The following is an 18671-nucleotide window of genomic DNA, read 5'->3' on the forward strand; positions in this document are numbered from 1 at the left end:
AAAAATTAGATGGAAATGCTCGATAAGTTGAACTGTGGCTCATAAAAAAAGAATGCTGGGACTGGGGGTTCATTCTGCACAAGACTGCCAAATTATGATTTTTAACAGTTAGTAAACGTTACAGTTGGATCTACTCAATCCACTCGTCCTCAATTCCCTGAAGTCTTATTAACGCAACAAGTGTTCTGCATCACGAAAGGCCTGTAAAAGCAGCCTGAAAATAGTCAGACAGTAAATGATTAGCACCCACTCTGGAGTGAAAAGCTATGATTAGACAATCAATCCACTGACAGCCATAGATTTACAGCTCTCCAGTTCCAATAAACTTTCATAGTCACTGCAGGATCCTTACCTGTTGCTGCTTGCTCAACAGATCTTTTCATGCCACTATGGTTTGAGGAAAGTGATTGCCCAGAGGTGTTGGGCATTGTTAATCAATTTATATTTGTAAAAAAAAATAAGATTCAGATTGGTTTCCTCAGTCTGTGTGAGGTGAGCTTCCTGTTTCAATAAGAAGGGGATGGTTTAAAGATGTCAATCTTGATTTAGTGGCTCTGCTAAATCTCCATCTTGTTTTCCCGCAGGACTGCATTTGCTGTTGCATTACTGTGGTTAATTATTCTTTCATCATGGAAGACAGCCAGGCTTTCTCTTTTGTAATGCTGCAAAAAAAAGAAAAGCAGAATAGCATGCTTCTCCAGTGTGATGTGGGCACAGGCAGTCACTGCAGAAGAGGAGGGAGGGAGTAGGGCAAGCCAGAGGGCTCCAGATCTCGTGCAAAACTCATGCGTGAGTAGCTTGTTTAGCTCTTCTTTCAAGTTTAGACAGAAAAAAAAAACAAGAGGGAGAGAGGGAGGGAGAGAGGGAAGGAGAGGTGTAGTGTGGATCCTGCCACGCGAGCGGGGCTGCAGCAGTGGGCCAGATTAAGGGCATGATTTTGGTCGCATGACAGGGAAGAAAAGCAAGCAGATCTCACTCAGGCTGAATGGGGGCGGCGTTGCGTCAGCCGCAGCGATAAGTGACGGTTTCAGAGCACAGAATGGGGATCAATCATTCCCATCTCTCTTCTCAAAGCCTCTTCTCTGGCTGGCACGGAATGGTCAGGAGGAGTGTTAGCGTGTAAAGGTCTGGCAGTAAGGAGCTTGGAGCAGATGTAGGCAGTGGCTGCTAACGATACTGGCTGTGCAAAATCAGAGTATTTCTAGAAGCCAGTTGGATGACGGTTTTGGTTTAGACCAGATCTCTGAATCAAACAGAGAAGTTTTGTTTATGAAGGTTTAAAAGCAATAAAATGCATTAACAGGACACCAGAAGGTTCTAATATTAAGACACACAAACCCATTCTCTGGGCAAGTTCAGTTAAATTGCTAGAGACTGCAAGATAGTGCTCAGTGCTTAGCCTGGACTCGATTAAAACCAACACACTGATTCAGCATTCAGTTTGCTGGTCTTGTTTGACAGCCCCTGCAGACACCAGAGTCTCGTCTACAGCAGGAAAGTGACATCATAGAACTGATGACATCCAATATATTACAACTGTGACAATATTGTGTCTACAATGAGATCATTGAAACGGTTCAGTGATATTCCTATGTTATTTTTCATTGCTGGCAACCTCCAGTTATTTCCTTTGTAAGAGCAAAAAATACAAGTTTATTATTTTCAATGTAATATAAATTTCTTGGCACAGATTTCAACTAATAAAATGCATTGTAGGACCTAAATTCTAGCCAATCAGATTGTTTCAGTGTGGCAGTTTTGCAGAAGTCTATTCATCACCTGCACCATCACCTACTCCACCCTCTTTATATGACAATAAACAAACAATAAAGATAAGCAAATAGGTATATTATACCAGCTAGGTCTGAGACTGTTTAAACAAACTTCCCAAGGCATCAGTGATACTGTATGAGCTTTTTTTTTTTCACTTATCACATCATCCTGAGGATGAAGGTAGACACACCGAACACTACATGATATTAGTATTATAAGAATCTGTTTCCCATTCATTCATCCGAGAACATTGTAATACTGAGGTCATGACTTCTTGTAGTTATATTGTAGGAGTTTTATTTTGAACTGATTTGAACGTTTTTTTGGAAAATCCTAACAGATATTAGGATTATGCATATATTCCTACTTTCATGGCATAAATATTGAAAATGATTTCGTTTCAGCTAGGAAACCACTGTCTTGTCTCATGCACAAGACTGGGTCTCATTTGTAAGACGTAAATTTTGTAACACTTTTAAAACTACATGTTGTAGCCAGCCAGGAATGATTGAAATGACTCTATAGAAGACAGAAATTTGAATTGCTTTTGTCTCTAAATCTTTCAAGGCATCTGATGTGATACTGTGACCTTTCTATGAACTTTAGATGACTTACAATTTATGAAAGGCAGCTAAAGTACAGCCCTTAGCATGATAGGGTGAGTCATGGAAGCATGTTTTAGACCTTGTTTTCCAGAATCAGGATAATTTTCCCTCACTTGCCAGACACAGGAACTTGGCACACATGCTGCTGCTGAGTTCCATATGTAGCCCTTATCTCAAGGCCTTACTCATCCTATTGTGTTATCAAGATACATGTGGTACACATCAGCCTAAGCTAAAATACCTGCAATATCCTAATGCTAAACTAATTTCATAACATTGGCTTGTGATACATCAAATGTGATAGGCAGCAAGTTCACCAGATACCACTTAGAATAGACAAACACATTGAATTCAAACGAAAATAAATAGTTTGGTAAAGATGATTGCTAACATGTACTGAAAGTGAATAAAAATTTTTAAAAAATTCAGTATTTGCAGGCATTCTAGTACAAAAGAACAAATTATCTGTGTGTCATAGGAAGTAAGTAATAACAGAAAAAGTATCGCTATACACTGAGGTTTCATTAAATAACATTATTTACTGCATTAGGTAATACTAACAAACCCTGAACTTCAGTTTTGGTGTATCTGTTTGTATATCCTTATCTATATCTGTATTTAAATTTAAACTCAAACTGGGCGTGGCTAAAACAAAAAAGGCCCAAACCACTATGCCTCCATAAACATGGAAAAACACAGTTCCTCAACCTCAGCTAGATCACACCAGTTCATAATGTGCATGAGACTGTTTTTTTTTTCAATCCAGCTGGCAAAAATTAATATCGTTTTGCTAATTTAAACCACTGTGACCCTGACTAGGCAGTTACTAACGATGTTGTAAATACATCCCCACAGATACGATCTTCATATTTGACTGCTCAAGTAAAAACCTCGTTCTCACGTGAAGTTTTTGTTACTTCCTGTTGAAGTTTGCGTTATTTCCAGTCCCAATGCACACCACTAGTCTGAATCAAACGCACTGCAAACTTTCCTAATGTATCTGTATGCTCATATGGCTGACACTTTAATCCAAAGTTCCCAGATACAACTGAGCAGTTGAGGTTTTTGCTCAGTTTGACAGTGCTGGGATTTGAATACAGAACCGTCCAATCAGTAGTTCAAACCCTTAACCACTGAGTTACTGCTTTCCTCAAAGCAGGTATTCTGCAAGGCTCTGTTTTAGGACTGCCTTATATAAATTACCGCTGGGTACAGCCAACCATCCATCCATCCATCCATCCATTCTCTGTACCCCTTATCCTACACAGGGTCACAGGAAGCCTGGAGCCTATCCCAGGGAATGCACTAGCCTATAAGGCTCCATAGCTCAGTGGTTAGAGCACTGGTCTTGTAAACCAGGGGTTGTGAGTTCAATCCTCACTGGGGCCTTCCTGCAAGGTTTTAGAGGTTCAGTGGTTAAGGCTCTGGTCACGGGTACAAGCCCCAGCACTGCCAAGCTAAGAAAAACCCTTAAACCTATCTGCTCCAGGGGTGCTGTATCATGGCTGACCCTGCACTTTGACCCCAATTAACTTCCTCACAAGCTTGGATATGCGAAGAAAAAAAAAATCACTGTGCTGTAACATATACATGACAAATAAATGCTTTCTTCTTAATACAATAATTAAATTCATCCCTAGGTTGTTTAGTGTGTTATGTTTAAGTTCTTTCAGATTGCTACATTTTTACAGTGTAATTTCCTGAAAATCTCTCTTCTATAATTCATTTGTTAAAGAAAATTACAGGACTTGTGATGCCATGGTGGTGTGATACAGCCCAACACAAAGCTCCTTTGGACTGGGGGGAAGGAAACCAGAGTACCCAGAGGAAACCCCTGAAACACAGGAAGGACACGCAAACTCTGCGCACACAGGGTACAGGCAGGATTAGAACCCCCAACCCCAGAGGTGAGCAGTGGTACTAACCACTAAGCCACTGTGCCCCCACCACTGGGTACAATTTACATAATAAAATAAATCAAATAATACGAGTGTTAGTTACTTTGTTAATGTTATGGATTTATTCATGTTGAAATTCCTGGTTTGCTCATGTTAATAATGTCAGGTAAAGGAAGCTTAATGTAAATAGAAGTGTTATCAGAAAAGTATTAAGAAGTAGCTAAGAATGTTATTTATGCCCCCCAATGATTGTAACCATTTTTAACTTTTAAATATAAGCTGTCAGTTCCGTACTATTTACAAATTCCTAATTGTTCCATTCATTGTTACTCACGCCATCAGGTGTGTCTAAGTGATTTTTTTGAATACTGTCAAATAGTTTTAGCTTCATAAGTCAACCAGCGTGTTGTCTGTCTGGATTTAATCTGATAATCTTTCTCATGAACACAATACCTACATGAAAAACCACACACACCCTTCTCTGACAAAGACACAATCAACTGCATTTAGAGCACAATGCTGAGAACTCCATGGCATTCAGTACTTCTAAGGAATCTTTGCTGCATCTTTATTTTAATTGACTGGATTAATGCATTCTTCTCCCAGTCCCGAAGGTGAGAAGACCTCAGCATCAAAATAGTAACAGTTCTACTTTCTAGAGCTAAAACTTTCCAGTGTTAACGCTTTCACAAAAGATTTGCCGTCAAACAAATGTCTGAGGCACAGCAATTAGGAAAAAGAGTTGCATTAAAGACATTATTGAGGGAAACTTGGCAGTTCGAGAGTGCTTAGGTCTGTTGGGGAAATCATGTAGTGCATAGTTTAACATTTTCCTGGCTCTAGTACATGATTCAACTCATCAAATTATTTTATTAAGCCTTGCATATGTTGTATTAGCTGAGGCAGGAAAAACACAACTGTCTGGAGCCATGACGTACTGAACTGTGCGCAAATCCAAATCCAGACTTGCACATTATTATTGTAGGATTGTTAAAGTTCCACAGGTGTTCAGCACAAAAGGTGCGTAAATGGTTAATTAGCGGAAAGCATTTCTTCATTTGTGTAGTTGTCACATTTCATTATTTTAACCATCAAATCCTCAAAATACTGTTCGGAAGAGCTCTGAAGCAGACAGGAGTTTTTCTTATTTATATTTTGTGCACATTAGGTAATAAACTGTGTGCACGATTTAGTGTAACGTCAACACATGAAATGTGAACGTCTTACTTAATTCATGTTCAAGTTGCTATTTCGAGTTTAAAAGTTAATGAATAAATTTAGACTACCGACCAAGCAGTCATCTGCTGCGGCTGGACTTCAGCTCAGGTGTACTTCATAATTCTCCGTTATGGATAGATGCATGCTGTTTTCCACTGGGATGCATTACAAAGACATGCTGAGAGAACCTGCCAGTTTAATGGCAAATAAAACAGACAAAAAAACAGTAGCATGCTAATATATTTATTTAATCTTATACTGTTTTACTTTAACAGTGTCATTTATGGTTGGTGAATTATTGGCAAATAACATTAGCTATATCCACTAGCTAGCTATATAACTGTAGAGTGAGTCTAAGGCTAAAGAGTGCTAACTAAAGCTAATAATTGTCTAAATAAACATTTTAATAGTAATCAAAATATATTTTGAAATTAATTTCATTGTTATGCACACAGTATTACTAAGTTCATGAGCATGTTAGAAAAAATACTATACATATCACGTGACTATGTGAGTAATATATAATTGCATGGGAAAAACATGTGGAGGTGAATTTCAACATGTTAGTCCCTGCAGTTGCACAAGTGAACTCAAGGAAACATGTGACATCCTGTTGTGAATAATGTGGAATAAGAGTCACTACATGTGAAAGTCCATTACATGTGAAAAATGTGTGAAACGTGAAGTGTTTAACCTTTGTGTTATCCTCACTTTTTCCCCAGATTGGGAGTCTTTGCTGGGTCAAATTATCCACGAACATAACTGTGGGTTTAAAACAGCACAGACATGAAAAAAATGACACAATTCCAGTGTATATATGGTTTCTAACTCTCTTGCAAACAATTCACGACGAACCTGTTTAATATTTGAAAGATATCTCTGTTAGATCTCTACTAACAATTAAAGTGTCACCTGTTTTTTGTGCATAAATCATGTTTTTCTTGTAAAACTTAAACAAAACAAGGTTTTCCTGACTACTGAAAACTGTGTTTAACTGTTACTCTAAATTTTTTATTTCTATGTTATATTCAAAGTAGTATTGGCTGTGACAAAACAAAGGCCAGCCATAAAGAACAGATAGAAAACACACAAAATCAAATTTGCATTGTTTTTTTTTTAAAATTTCATTTATGCTTACACAAAAACAAATCAAATCCTTCTGAAATAACATCGGATAAAACAGAACAGTGTGTGTATGTGTGTGTGTGTGTGTATTCATGTGTACAGTAGATGAATTAGAATAATGAATAATGTCTAGAACTAGAATAATTAATAAAAACAAACACTATTCGAATGCGCATGTCTCCACAGCACATGATGAAAAATTCTTACAGTGTGTGTTAGAAATGTACTTGCTGCACTTGGTACATGTAGAAGGTGTTTTAATCTCCTTTGTTGGTACGAAATCCTGGCAACGCTTCCTCTTTTCGCCACCAGCTGCAACCTACAATGGTGAAGTCTGAATGGTGAGTCTTTGTTGGACACCTAATACTCCTAAAATGTTTATGCACACACACACACATGCACACACATACTCACCAATAAAACAAAGTCACACACTTACTTTATGCACTGGAAGTGTTGGCTGTGTTTGGTGTAACAGGAGTCCTCCTCACCATGACTGCACATGCTCAGGACCTTAGGACTTACTCACTTCTCTGGATATGAGGTGTCACAAATGCCTTAGCTGGTATCTTTGACATGAACTCATGAATTTATTTCATATTTACCATTACCTGTCTGTTTTCAAGTACTCTTTTCAATCATTTATTATGCTCGGGTCAAACTGGACCTTATACATGATATAGAATAGAATAGAATAGATTTATATTGTCATTGTTTTGAACAACGAAAGACTGTTTAGCAGCTCAGGAGGTTTTGGCATAATAGACAAATAAAAAAAAAAGATAAATAAAAAATACATTTTAGAGGGGTGTAAGATATACATTTGTAGAGGGATGTATGATGTGTGTTCAGTTATTTTTTTGTTCCTCATAGAAAATAAGCCAAGGCCACCAAGGTGGAAAATGGTTTATTCTATATTTTTTCTTTAATTACAAATGATAAAATGAATGAATTTGACCTGAGAGCTGCACAAGGGCTAAAAAAACACATCTGTAAATTTCACATATTTGAATCATGTGACTTTTCTGTAAGAGAAGAGCACAAATTACCCAAACCATGGGTGTGATTTTATTCATTTAAGGCTCAAATTTACAAAATTTGAGAGCATGAATAAAATGAATCATGTGTAAGTCAAAATCTCGATTTAGTATCTCAGGGCCACGTTAAACTAAATCATTGTGCACAAAAAAATGTGAGTAACATTTTCTGTAAAGGCCATATGATTAATGCTCTATGAATATATCCATAACATGTAATAATGCATTCCTAAGGACGTTACAGTTATATCGTAAGCACATAAGGCCCCGTAGCTCAGTGGTTAGAGCACTGGTCTTGTAAACCAGGGGTTGTGAGTTCAATCCTCACTGGGGCCTTAATGTAAAGCTTTAGGGAAGCGCTGGCTCAGTGGTTAAGGCTCTGGACACAGATACAAGCTGAGAAAAGCCCTTAACCCTATATGCTACTGACATGGGATATGTGAAGAAACCAAAATTTGCTGTACTGTAATATATATGATAAGTTTTTTTCTTATCACAATGATAAAGAAATTCATCCCCAGGTTGTTCAGTTCTTTCAGAATGATGAATTTTATAATGCAATTTCCTGAAAATCTCTCTTCTATAATTCATTTGTTAAAGAAAATCACAGGTCTTGTGATGCCGTGGTGGTGTGATACAGCCCAACACAAAGCGGAGGATCGTTTCCACCCCGAAAGTGTGTTATTTTTGTACACAGCATCACGGTATGAAGTGTGTTATTCCGCATATACCACAGCAATTAACCAATGATTACAATTTTACTTCATTAATGAATGACATATTGTCCTTTTGATCTGTTTATATTTACATTTCCTGTAATGGAACGTCTGCGAGACAAGTTAGTTCCTGTTACTGCTTACATAATAAACAGTCGTTCCCTCACCTGCCTGTCTTTTATCTCTCCAAAAAACGCAACTTGTCCTGTTACCAAGAAACTCCAGAGCGTAAACTCCTCCGTCCTGAAACTTACAGGAAATTTACAAAGCACTGTGACATTACAAAACGCTGACACTGGAGACACCTTCCATAAACTTTACATAAACTTCTCCTAATAAAAAAAATAAATCATCACATAATGATATGCCTTTTCAGTTAAATAAATCCGTTTATTATTAGTTTTAGATTACGTGGAATGTCTGCCGTACAAGTCCCTGTGTATGAGCTGTTAGAAAGAGCCAGGACTACTGTCCCCGCTGTACACATTTTGACCAATCAGATTCAAGAATTCAGCTGCACTGTGGTATAATGCTAAGTTTGCGCGTATGAGTTCAGAGGGTCACGATTATGACATAATTATGTTCAAGCGGTTTTGGGTGGGAGAAAATGTACAGCGTGAGAAAACGTCATTATTTTTCTATATTGTTTTATATTATCATTAACATGAAGCTTATTTTGCCGTACTGAAAGAAAATCAGGAACTGACAGTTAAATGTGCAAAATCTTCCCATCTGCTGTAGTCGTAACGTTCGGCGTTGTTAATGACACGCCCCTAATTTGGAAAGTCATAGAAAAATATGAGTGCCTGAGTTGTAATTATGACATTGTAGTGACATTCACCTCTCAATTACACTTGGATATAATCACTTGGATAACAATATAATACATAATATATAATAATAATATATAATAATCACTTGGATAACAATGCATAATGCGTAATACAGACAGCTATAGTGTATGGTATTTTTTAAATACATAATTATAACAATGTGCATAATGCACATTATAATTATAATGCATGATATGACTGTGATCATACAGTAGTTCATTATAAATATGACCTTTATAGAAAGTGCTACCAAAAAAAAAACTCTCGGCCTCCCCAGGGTTCGGTAGAACACTATTTTGAGGACTTGCTGGTTAAGAAATAAAAAGCAAGACAACTACACTGTACAAAAGATAAAATGCTTTACATTAATTAGCCTTCTACACACCTTTTGTACTGAACACCTGTGGAACTTTAACAAGCCTAAAATAATACACTGCAAGTCTGGATATGGAAAGACTTTGGGCCTTTATTTTTCTTTTTTTTTTTTTAGTCGAAACTCAAGGTGCCAAAACAACCCTGAGGGCTTTTTCCATTGTAAAAGGCATCATTATGTCAGGTTTATAATAGCCCTGGAAAATTGTTAAAAAAAAAAAAAAAAAGAAATCCTAATGCCTATACTTATTTGCGTGCTGAAATATACTGACAGGAATGTATCACCGAGTGAAGTGGGTTTGTGGCAAAATTAAAAGTCAAAAGAATAAAAAGGTATGACTGGAATTCGTTTAGGATTCCACGCATGTTATTGTTCAAAAGTTCAAGTCGAGTCCCTACGCCGGTGTCTGCGAGAAAGGTTGCTTATCTTAACGCTCGCCTCAAAAAGATGCAATCTCCAATGCAAACATCTTAAACATCAAAAATCTTTATCAGCCGCCTCGCACGCACAGCCTCGGTGTGTTTGTTAAGTCTGACAGAGATTAAGCCGACTCCCTGAGTAGTGCGTGTGTGTGTGTGTGTGTGTGTTGCAGGTGAAAGCCTCAGGTAGATGAAACTATTGTGAGACAGTTGAAGGTAATTATCTACGACAGTTTACATTATTCGGATTCCTCAGAAGGCAGTGTTCTTGAACGTCAGATATTTTTCTGCGATGTTCCAAGCTGTCAAAAGAAAAACACCTTATCTTAACTATTCTAAATGTGTTTGTCTGCTTTTGTCACCACTTGTGATCATAGAAAAGAAAAGAAAAAAACATGCCACACATTCCGGGACGAGGATTCACTTTTCAAATTTTGCCTCATTTCAAAAGGTACAAGGCCTCACCCAAAAGTTAAAAGAGGAAAAAAAAATATGATGACGTGAAGTCTACAAGGTTACGTCAGCAAGCCTTTTCTGAATATTTGAGTAGCATTAAACTTTCGTTTATAAAGTGGTAAAGTTCTAATACTTTCCATGTTTGTGGAAAAGATGTAGATAGAGAGTTACAACAGAAAAAAACAGACGATACAACTGAAATAATGACTTTTATAAGTGATGAGAAGTCATTGAATTTTATATATATATATATATATATATATATATATATATATATATATGTATGTATGTATATAAAATCAGAGCAATTCATTACTTCATTACTGTACAGTGTACAAAGTGTACTATACGGTTCCTTAATTAATGCTTAGGTACTTACTAATTAAGCAGTAAATAATGAAGTGTTACCATAGTAGTTCTTCGATAGTTAATAATCACTACAATAGTAAGACAATAATAATGCAATAGTAATGAATCAATCAATACAATAATAATGAATTAGTAACTAATATTAAATGACTAATAAACACATAGAGGAAAGAGATGTGATGTCTGTTGTGTCTAATATCCATCTGTTGTTAGCTATATTTTGTAAATTCCAAGCCAGCTAATATCATGACAGCTAGCTATTACAATCATGTGACCTAATGTTTGAGTGGTTAGCGATCAAGCTGTTATTGGTCAGCTTGCATTGTTAGTAGTTAGCTTGAGCTCCTTGGTGGAAGACTAAACACAACATGCAATTCATGATGGTGGCGTCTCGCTTTCTTGTTCTTTTACTTCATCCTTTAAGTAAAGGATAAGAGTTTGTACCTTTGGACTTTAACTTTTTTAGATGATCATTGCACTCTGACTTAAGTGAGGCATTTGAGTACTTTATGACCTCTGGCTAGCTCCAGTGTTCTGCTCAGTCCTGTGTTTTGATTGGCTGGAATCTGACTAGGCTAAAAAGTAGTAGCTATCATAATTCTGTACAATATTGTATTGGACAAGCTAGTATGCTAGTTATACCTTAATACATACTAAGGGAAATGAATCAGTTTATATCTTCTAACACTTTTTAACACTTCACTTTCACATCATATTTGAGCCCTGAACAAATAGTTTAAAAGGAAAAAAAAAGTAACTGGCCAATTATTCAGGTATGAGATGTGGTGTTTTCTCTTCACATTATACGTCAGAGATAAATGATATTACTCAAGTCTAACTAGCATCTTTAATTTCACTTCGTATGCTTAACCTATAATAAGTGGAGACTTATGGTACCTGATGGCTTTGCTCTAACCTTTATTTTGTTCAGGTTTGTTACGAGTTTCCATGTTAACTGTATGTTCGTGATTCATCCCCCTGCATGCTAATTAATCCGCCATGTCAAAGTTGTTCCACCATCAACCAAATAGCCTCTCTGCTGAAAAGCAAACTACAGTTACAACATCGAGGTATGTCACGCCATCATGAAGTGCATTAAGTTCAGCAAAAGTCAATAAGGAGTAGTTATTTTCTTTTCTGGTTGTTGAACCTACTTGTCCACTGGGCACCTATGAATAAAACAACTTAAAGCCAGAACACAAAATCAAACTCTCCTGGACAACACGGCTAATGATTTGTCCTCCTCCTTCAGGTAAACATTATATGCTAAATATGACACACAAATATCTAGGCAATAATGACACAATGTGACAAATGACATCTCAACAATGGAAACATCATTGGGAAGAAGTTGACACAATGATGGCTTCAATTCTACCTTATACTCTAGGATGGTTAAAAATATCAGATGATCAAAAAGTAGACCTTGTCCTGACATCTTCCGTTTTTGCGTCACCGTTCAAATGTAAATTACACACCGAAGTCATGCCGAAGTATCTATGCCATCTCTGCAATGGTGAAGTAAGCACTTTATCCTGGTCAGGGTTGTGGTGGATCAGTGGTAGCTCAGTGATCATGGTGTTGGACTGCAGATTGGAAGGTTGTGAGTTCAAACCCTGGTGCTGCCACTGCTGGGCTCTTGAGCAAGGCCATTAATCAGTTGTATAAAAATGACATAAACGTAAGTTGCTCTGGATAAGGGCCATAAATGGATCCTGAGCTTATCCTTGGAACACTGGGTGTGAGGTGGGACTACACCTTGGAAGAGATACCAGCTCATTTCCAGAGAAGCACACATTCATTCCACCTTTCTGCATTGGGAAGTGGGAGAAAACCAGAGAATTTGGAGGAAACCCACATAGATATGAAAACATATGAAAGTATCTCCTGAGCTCAGGATGGAACCAAGGAGCCATCAGATGGCAATGCTACACCACCCTGGCATGGTCTCGTTATACATAAATGTTCGGAATGGTTTAAATATGTTAGGTTGAGGGTGGGAGTTGGTACTCATTACTATTTAAACATAATGTCTATAATGTTTACATACAGTTCAATGCAAAAAAAAAAAAAAGAAATCTTACCATCATATGAAAGTGAGCAAAACCAAAGTACTTCCATAAAGCAGAATCGGCCCACATGCCAAGCCGTTCCCACTGACTGATCTCACGTCAACTATGGATTCCACGATATTACAAACGTCAGCTGTTTACCCAAGTGCAGCTTCATCAAAGGCCGAGTGATTAAACATGGGGCCTCCCCTGCAGGGTGTTTGAGTTTGGCGTTTTAGCGGACTGTTTGGTTTCACCATCGGCTTCCTGAAGCTCCATTGAAGACTCTGTGGCACAGATCTGAAAGAACAGTGACAAAAGCTCCGTCTGGGTCATGCAATCATACATCCTGTTTAACCTCTAACATGAAAGGTTATGTTTTCTTTAAACTAACAGGTCATATGCAGCTCTACTGGTTCCATGCTGTACTCTTGAGCCTTTTCAATGGTTAGTTTGTACAGGAAATACAAACAGTTATTGTAAGCGTTTTTATTTTTTTTCGGGTCATGCTAATCTTTTGTTGACCTTTGACACAAAGTAACCCGGTCTTTAGTACTTTACTAAGATTTGTTATGAACCAACCTGAGAAATTCTTAGAACACTCGAAGGTGAGGTGGTTGGGTTTATTTTATTTAATACAAAAAAAAAAACAGCCAGAAGAAAGGGTATGAATACCAACCTTAAACAGTACCCTTAACCTTCAGGTGTTTTCATATAAATTGAGTTATATAGATTGTTATAAATTTGTTAGATGATGATACATTATTACCACATTCTCCTACTCAGTAACTCAAGTTACTATTATGGATCCTTTATGATTATGTTTTATAGCATGGAGTCTCATCATGGAGATATTTAACTGTTACACGGACACAAGAACACACTCATTGAAAGACATCTACACCAATTGTGTGTCTAGTCCGTAATCGTATAAGCCTCTTCTGAATAGTAAGCACAATAAACAGAAAAGTTGTGCTTAGTGAACCGCTCTTTCATTCAAACCACAAAACTGACGTTTGTCCCTTCGCATACTTTCTACTTTTATGGGATGAAGTTCGATTAGTCTATTTACATCTACCGTCTCCTCCAAAGGCATTCTGAAAAAATCAACAAAAGAGAAAGTAATCCACGTCATTCCATGTTTATTAAACTCGCTATTGTGTTTTACACACGCCTTCTCACGATCTTATTGAGTTCATTCTTATGGATAGACAGCAAAGAGAGTTTAAATAATTTCACGCCCAATGCACATGAAATCTAGAAGGCATGTCACTCTGTCAGTTGTAATCACTTGACATGACTGTCACTGATAGACTGCATGAATCTACAGTCTGGACTAGAAAGAAATCAGCCCAAGCCTCTGATTCAATGCATTTTGTGCATTTTTTTTTACTGGTGAATTAAAAAATAATTTCCTTCCAGCCGTTTAACAGCATCGGCAATGATAGGTGTGCCAAAGATGTAGCCCTTTTAATGTATTTTTCTTTCAAAAAGACAGTGGGCTTATCCCTGCTATCCCATTTATACTAGCAGGACGTGGTATGAACAACATAGAACAGCTTTGTGACTATTTTTTTCAGTCGATTAACAGAATATAACAACAATAATGACTGAAAAATAATACTTGAGTACTGTTCATTCTCTAAAAACGTACACATAACGACATCTGAGGTGAAGGTAATGAATAGTAATAAAAATACAAATCAACATTTTTAATAGCTTAGTCACGCAAATCCCCTAAGCTAAACTATCATGCCTTCTGTCAAATATCGAAACGATCAAGTTCTTTACAGGAGTTTGGCAGCCGAGACAGTAGATGAAAGTCATAAATTGTTCTCTCCGGTTCTGTGTACAGTGCAGGCTCTTCGACGAAGAACCCGGAGAAGCCCATCATCACCCCTATGCTCACGGTTGTTTACGTTCAGGCCTGCTGGTTGCGCTCTCCAAATTACTGGAAGCAATTTTATCCTGGAAAGCCACGCGTAAACACAGTGGGGGGAAATTAGAGGGTGCACATGTCTTTAAGCTCCACTGCCACGCTCTGATTTACAGCAGAACCTGGCCTGCACAGAGCCCTGCTATAGACCACACTACGCGCACTGTTTATTTGGACATGGCGGCTGAGAGCGAGCGGAGCTTCAGGCCAGCTTTTCATGGAGGAATACCCATCGTGGCGTTCCTCGCCTAGCGTAAATTACTCTCTTCCTCCAGAGTTGGGCCACAGTAGGTCAGTATCGGGATAATGAGGGATTTATGGAGAACTCTGAGTGGAGTCAGAACTTTCCCTGAAATAACCAGAACACGGTTTGTCCTGGATCATGAGTATGGTCTTCCGCAAATCCATCCCAACAAATAAATAAAGATTTTAAATTTTATAAAGATGTGAAAACTAACAGCAAAGAACATTACCCATTACAGGCATTTAAACAGTGACCTACATGGAACCTGGACATGGATTTTTACACACTTCAAGTTATGTTTCACACATTTTCACATGTAGTGCACATGTTTTTTAGCTTTCCACATGATTTGTTTTGTTTTATTTATGTTTATTTTTTCTCATTTTTAATTGATTTTCACATGTGATTTTTATGCATTGATATAACTTGTTTTTTTTTTTTTTTTACACACGATTAAATTTTTTACCTTCTACAAATGAGTATTTTTTTAAATTTCACATTGAATTTAACTAAACTCAAATTAATTTTTTTACATGATTCATTTTTTGCATGTGATTTATTTTACAGAACCCTTTTATTTTCAGATTTTTTTACACACTCATTTTTTTACGTGATTTTTTTTTTCATATGATTCATTTCTATTCATATTTGATTTTTTTTTATTTTCATATCATATTTATGTTTTTTTCACATAATTAATTTATTTTTTATTCTTTTCATATGATTCATTTCTTTTCATGATTAATTTATTTTGTTAAATGTATACACACACACACACGTACAATCCTTCCTTACTGAAAGAGTTCTTTAATATATATAGTGTCTCAGCACCAACCTTTAGTATATTTGATATGTCTCATGAAAAAGCATGTAAATCTGAGATGTCATTCTGTTATGTTTTCTTTCCTTCTGTTTGTTTTTTTCTGCTCAGGCAAATGTATGAGGTTTCCTTAATTCCAGAAAGTGCTTCCTCACCATGAATAAGCGTTGTTCATTGTTTGCCTGTTTGGCCATTGCATTTGTGAAACCTTGAGTTTGGGGTCAAGCTACTTGATTCCAGCCATGAAGAACCCGGAATAAATAAATGAATAAATAAATAAACAATTTGAAGGTTGTTTACATTCAGAAATCTCAGTTTATCTCAGTTCATATCCATCAATGGCTGAAATGTGGATTTAACCCTTGCGTCCATCCTGAAGCGTCAGGTTTGAGACTTCACCTGCATGCACCTCTGAGGAATTCCATCAGGGTTACCGATCTCAGTGCTTCTGACATCTTCATACATCAATCCAGTCAAATATGACACGAGGGATAAACCAGCTTAGCTACACCGCCTCTCGGGCTGATGAGACAAAACAAACAACTTCACACATATTTGAGATAGCTGAGCATGATGTTTGCTCAGTCTGAGTTATTTTTGGGGAAGCGTGTTTACTTTACAACAACGATTATGAAAATAGTTGCGATGTTTGAAATTTGTGACTGTCACAAATGGGGATTTTTTTTTTTACACTACACACAGCTGAATTGAATAACCTTCTATATCCAAGTCTGACTTCTAGGAGAACATCTCAAAAGATTTTTTCAAACAATTCATTCCATCCATGTGATATCCTTCCATTATTGTGTGTAAGTGTGTATGTGTGTATGTGTGTGCGCGTGTGCGTGCGTGCTGTCTCTGTTTTCTCTCAAGCGTCACACCCAGAAAAGGCTAAACAGTTTTTTTTTCTTTGGAAACAAAGAAAAGCACTGTGTTCGAGCCACTCATACACCATGCTATAAAGGCATTTATACCACAGCGCTGCTGAATTCTCCATCCTGATTGGTCAGAAGCTAATGATTGATTTTCTATAACAGCAGCTCTGACACTAGTGCTGGCTGCAATTCAAATCACAGGGTTATATTTCTAAACCCTATTGAAAAAACATGCTTTCTTATAACTGTTTTCAGTAAGCAGACGTTTATATAAGATATATGTAAGGAGTCTACAGTGTCAGCGCTTCGCAACAATAATTTATTTTTCAACATCAGAAATCTTCAGGATAGAGGAGCTTTCCGGTATCTCTGTAACATGACAAGCTGCATTTTTTTGTCATAAAAAATTAAAAAGACAAAAAGATAGACTAGTGAGGGAACGACTGTTTAAAGCTGCTGTAATGTAAGCGATAAATGTAGCAATAAATGGATAAAAAGTGTGACGTGTCCTAATTTACTTCACAAAACATTCCAATCGTTGGCGAGGAATTGAGCACTTCAGGAAGTACTTTTATAGGAAAATAATCAGCTTTGGTGTGGTAACTCACTGCCCCATTGTTGATGATTTTCCTAAAACAGCACACCGCCATGTGTGTGGTTTATTTCTTCACATAATAAACATAAGATCTTCATAAGATAAACCATAATACACAGTCACTCAGTGAATGCTGTATCAGTTACACACTCGTACTGTATACATAGATACACTTTTGGGTGTACAATTCCTGAATGGTTCTCTGCACAATGTATTAGCACCCCTCTCCTGGTTGTCAAAGGATGAGGGTCCACCATGGAGTAGATATTATGTGGCTGGTGGTTCATTCTTAGTGCAGGATTGATAATAATGTGGTTTTGTGTTTGTGTGTGTGTGTGTGTGTGTATTGGTGCTGTTGAGGTTTTAAACACCTCAGTATCACTGCTAAATTGAGAAACAGTCCACTGACCCAAAATTTCCAGCTTACAATGATCAGATCCTGACAGTGATGACGGCTAGGGGATGATTAACACACACCAAAAAAATAAAACTGTACACACAAGTTGGACTAATAAGGTAGGTGTGTCTTAGGGCTGGATGATAAGATGATGTAATATCGATATCGTGAAAATTATGTCACAATACATTTTTTTCTGAGATATCATGGATATTGAGATTTAAATTAGATTATTTTTAAAGCTTTTTTTTTTTTTGTTTTTGTTTTTTTGTAATTAAAGTACAAACTGACTGGAAGAAAAATTTATGTACTTTTGAAAAAATTTTGAAAAAATTTTTTAAATTTTTTCTCCTTTTCATTGTTAAACTTTTATTTTATTAGATTTTCACCTTTAATTCTAAAAAAATAAAAATAAATGTATTTTTGTAAGCAGTAAATAAACCATTGAAGACTTTTTAATGTTGCTATGAGAGACAATATCATGGGCAATATCATGATACATATTGTGTATCGTAGAAATGTACACAAGAATCATGAGATGATTTTATTTATTTTTTCATATTGCAAACCCCTTGTGTGTCTACCAGTAAGTGTATACAGAATCACTTAAAGTGCTCACATTTGCTGTTGTTCATGTTGGAACTTAAACAATGAAATAATCAACATTTTTCATGTTTTTTTTTAATTTCATAGTATTTTATTTTGAGCAATTTTGGATTTCAGTGTTGATGTTTCTCCATTTCAGCAGCAGTTTTATGTGTCAATATTGTTTTCTGATCTGATTTTTTTATAGGGATGGATTGATACTCACGCTGGTATCATGTATCTGTTTGATACCAATCTCCACTACCAGGTGATAATAGGTGATGTAATCATACTGAACGTTGTCATGCTAATGAACAGACGACATGAAATGACAGCAATCTGGACG

General features: G+C 36.8%; 2 non-coding genes across 2 annotated transcripts; both read left to right on the forward strand.

The window, feature by feature from the left end:
- The first annotated feature begins 3694 nt into the window (after positions 1-3694).
- On the forward strand, positions 3695-3767 carry trnat-ugu (transfer RNA threonine (anticodon UGU)). The gene has a single exon. It is a non-coding gene; the product is annotated as a tRNA-Thr (tRNA).
- A 4152-nt stretch (positions 3768-7919) lies between these two features.
- trnat-ugu (transfer RNA threonine (anticodon UGU)) lies at positions 7920-7992 on the forward strand. Its single transcript has one exon. It is a non-coding gene; the product is annotated as a tRNA-Thr (tRNA).
- The last annotated feature ends 10679 nt before the right edge of the window (positions 7993-18671 follow it).

This window comes from Pangasianodon hypophthalmus, chromosome 4, assembly GCF_027358585.1.
Source record: "Pangasianodon hypophthalmus isolate fPanHyp1 chromosome 4, fPanHyp1.pri, whole genome shotgun sequence".
Lineage (NCBI taxonomy): Eukaryota > Metazoa > Chordata > Actinopteri > Siluriformes > Pangasiidae > Pangasianodon > Pangasianodon hypophthalmus.